A 4,178-nucleotide genomic window follows, 5' to 3' on the forward strand; every position below is an offset into this window, starting at 1 on the left:
AGTTCCAGCTCCTTTAATCACCCTTACCCAAAAAGGACTTGGCTGGAAAGACTGTTTCTAAAGACACCAGGAATAAAAGCAAACAAGGCCAAGTAGTTCAATTTTTGATGGACCTTATTATTCTATGCCCCAAACACCCCCCCGCCCCAACCTGTTCTTCTCATTATGCAGATAAAACAGTCTTGCGACAGAGCAGATATTTGTGAGTGTCTGCTCCAGTGGAGTGAAGAGCAAATTAACAAACCCTTCACAATCCATTCACAAAATGACAAGAAGATGGAGCACATTTCTTCACCTGCCAGCACCAGCCTACTCACTATACAGTGAATACAAACTAACATGGAATTTTAATGGAAATCCAAGAAGCTCCCACAAGAGTTAACACAAAACCAAAAAATAATAATGATACAGTTGGTCAGGAATTTTAAAAAATCAATTAGTCAAAATGAAAAAGCTATATCACTGTCCAAACTATTTGATTAATATTTCTAGAATATATGAATTATTCATAGTTATTCTATACTCTGAGGCTGTACAAAAACCTTTCAAGCTGGTTTCTAAAATAACTTCCAATATTCTAAATTTAGTGATAGATCCTTCTTCTCTCCATTCATAAATTCTATATTAAGTCAAAACAATTTCAATCCACCGATATTGAAATGCATATTTTGGGGTGCAATAGAAAAATAATTTCAGTGTGAAAAATAGCCGAATATCGTAAGCATCTACTTTAAAGGTTTTTGAAAAGCACAGAATTCCCTTAACAAGCATGGTCTCGATAAAGCAGTCGGCCACAACTAATCAATAGGCAAGTAAATTAAATGGGTTGTATTGCAGAATCAAATTTTTATAATTGTTCCAATTAGCCTAAATCTGTTTTGAATTTCAACTCATTTCATTTTCATCTCTATTAGGTCATCGCTAGTAATATTTTAGCCTCCTTGATACTTTTTTCTCTAACTGAAATGTACCTGAATGCTAGAGAATTGGGTTATTAGCTAAAGGGAGATAAATATTTATAGTTAGCTCCTTTAAAGAAACATCCCCAAATTTACATCTTTCTTTAAATCCAGGCATTGAGAATATGCAGCTGTCAAATAGCATTAGTAAAATCTTTCTCATAGAATATCACCGTTCCGGCCCATTATACTAATGTCTATTCAAATAAAACTCAAATCCATACAGGAATCTCTTGACCCCCTGCTATTATGCCTATTCAGAACTAATTTGCTTCTTCCTTAAGGCTAAAATAATCAAATAGTCCCCCTTTTACTAGAACATTCTTTTTTTTTTTTTTTAAAGATTGTCCTCTAGTCTTAAGAAAGATCTTCAGAACTTCTATAAGGCCCCATTTTTCTGGCAGGAGAGTAAAAAACTCATCCTGAGGCTTTCTGAAAGGTTCCTGGGGGCTCAAATTAAGGATTTTTTTTCCTCTTTGGATATTGTGGCTGCCAATTTATATATATATCCTATTATCCAGCTCAGGCTCAGCCCCAGGAATCTTATAGAAATAGAGCCATCGGGAGTAACCCTTTTCCAGGAAATGAAGGTATCACATGAAAAAAAGTCCAGTTAACCAAGAACCTTTAAGTGCAGTTACACTTAATGATAGAAGGCAAATCTAGAGTCGATAACTTCGACCTCCTCTTCTCCTCGTCCATGTCCTTCTGAAGCACAGATAATATGTCCAAAACCATGGTGACGAGAAGGAACCAGAAACAGAGGCGCTTAAGACAGTTTCCTCCAGGTACCAGGCCATTTCGGACCAAGTTTTTGACAGGGGAATCCATTCTGACTGGACAGCTCGTCCATTCTGACTGGTTGGTGTCTTTGTCGTGCTTTTAAAAAATACTTCATCACTCTGCTAATGGCAGTATCATGCTAATTTCATCACAGGATGGGGACTAGGAATGCAGACCAAAAAAGAAAACAAACACAAAACAAAACCCTTCAGACTGGCTCAAGGATTCCAATATATTTTCAAAACTGTTCCACAGGACCATCAGCAGGCGAAACAATCCCCTCTGCCAAACACATACAAATTAACTTAGTCTGCTAATTTTTCTCATCTTGATTTTCTTCCATTTTATCCATTCTTCTATATAACATCTCTACTCCCCAAATAAAACACTGCTGTTTGCAGATTCTTCTGATTCTTAACAAGAAAGAATTATTACAAACCACAAGTTTCCTGCTATATACCTATACCTGGGGAATTCATTAAAAAAAATAATAATAATGGGAGTTACTTTCATAGTAAATACTCCTACTATTTTATATCATTAGAATAAACTTGATTAAACTTCTAAATAACTTGTAGCTTCTTCCTCATTTCAACTGATTTTGTAAATCTGTTACAAAATACATTTGACAATATCTCATTTATTTGATTATTTATTTATTACCTTTCTTTTTCTTTGAACACAGTTGATTCAAAATGCTTAACATGTTTAGGTTGTTATTTAAACAACACAAGACACATCCTGAATTGGCTAGTATTGAACACACTGATCTTCCCTTCACAGTAACTGTCAGGCATATCCCAAGTCTTCAGGGTATTTTGGAACACAAGGCTCATGGAGGTCTTAAAATATGACCAGTACCCTTTTTAGCTCCTTATGAGAAATTTCACTGATTCGTTCTTAGCTTATAAGAATCAGTCATTTTTAGTTTCCTTTTCAAATATACTGGAAGCAATTATGAGCCTCAAACATGCTATAATCCTTGTGGCCACTGTGTGCCACTTAATTCACGGAGTGTGTCAATCTGAGCTCAAACATCACGGCTCCAGCAGAACTTGTCAATGCCGAGCAGCAGCTGAGGACTCTGAGAAGCAGGAAAAGCAAGACCGAATTCACTCACAGAAGTTTTCAGGGTGTGAAGATTTGGTGTAATTGCCCAAGACAGGATTTATTAGGCATTAAAAAATATATATATTATGAGAAAACATTTTTGTAGAAGTAATGATGCCCTGTAGCAAGTGTCATTAGGGCATACTCTTGCAAATCTGGGGTGATTAAAAAACACTTAGTGACTCTGAGCCTCTGGTGCCTTGTGATAGAAAAAGGTGGGTATAACGCTCAGGCCATGTGTTATTTGCTTAGCCAGTAGGGGCTCTAACGTCTTTCATGATGTCAAGGGAAGAAGGTTGCCTCCATTTAACATGAGAGGGCCAGGAAAGCTCCCACAAAGGTAAGATCCTTCGAAATTTCTCAGCTAAAAGCGCCTGGTGGGAAATTTTAAAGAATAAAATATATAGAAAATGAGAAATGCAGTACTAAAAGAAACATACCAGAAATCATCCCCCTAAAATCCTAGATTAAGTACAACTATTTACGGAGGCATTATGTAGAGAGAAGATGGTGTCATGGCCGAAAGCCGGGGCTTTAGAATCAAACTGACTGCCTTCGAATCCTCCTTTTATCACTAAATGGCTGTGTGACCTTCAGCAAGTTTGTTAACATCTCTGTTCTTCATGTGTAGAATGAGGAAAATCATTTCTAGGCTTGTTTTAATGATTAACTGAGTTATTTGTGTAAAGTACCTAAAATAGAGAATACTAAAGGTTTTAACAGTTACTATGTATCTGGTCGAGAATACAATCGTGTAATCTGGCATTTGATTAGAGCCCAGACTCTCGAGGAAGGAGTTAGGATTAACAACCAAAATGATCTCTTTTCTATGACGTCTTCCATGATTGCCACGATATGAAGTTATTTATCCCCACTTAACTCCTGATGCTCGTTCCTGCTCTCATGCCTTCTCTTTTTCCTGCTCCTAAATGATAGAATTCCCTCAAGTTCTGTCACAGCATCTCGGTCTCCTCCTACAGAATTTTATCCACTCCCAGGACTCTAGCAATCACCTCTGTTTGACTCCCAAATCGCAATCTTCAACCCAGTTTTACTCTCATTCCAAACCACCTTCTCCAATCCTTGATTCTCATGTCTGTGGGCTCCCTTCACGACCATCTCAAACTAGCCTCAAACAAAATCTATTCTAGCTCCTCATTTTATCCCCAACAGGATGCCTATTCCTCCTCCGTGAACTCACCAACATAGGAGTTTTTTCTTATAAACGTTTATTGACTGTTTTGTTCTAGGCACTGGGGCACGGAGTTTCAGAAAGGATATACCAGCTAACTCATCCAAAATCAGTGGCCAATACTTTTCAAATTT

At 37.2% G+C, this 4,178-nt stretch overlaps 1 protein-coding gene across 1 annotated transcript in view; it reads right to left on the reverse strand.

Annotated features, from left to right (window-relative positions):
• The window catches only part of GRIP1 (glutamate receptor interacting protein 1), a 626,604-nt gene that overhangs the window by 254,623 nt on the left and 367,803 nt on the right, over window positions 1–4,178 (reverse strand). The gene's annotated exons all lie outside the window — the stretch shown is intronic.

This window comes from Pteropus vampyrus, unplaced genomic scaffold (assembly GCF_000151845.1).
Source record: "Pteropus vampyrus isolate Shadow unplaced genomic scaffold, Pvam_2.0 Scaffold9, whole genome shotgun sequence".
Lineage (NCBI taxonomy): Eukaryota > Metazoa > Chordata > Mammalia > Chiroptera > Pteropodidae > Pteropus > Pteropus vampyrus.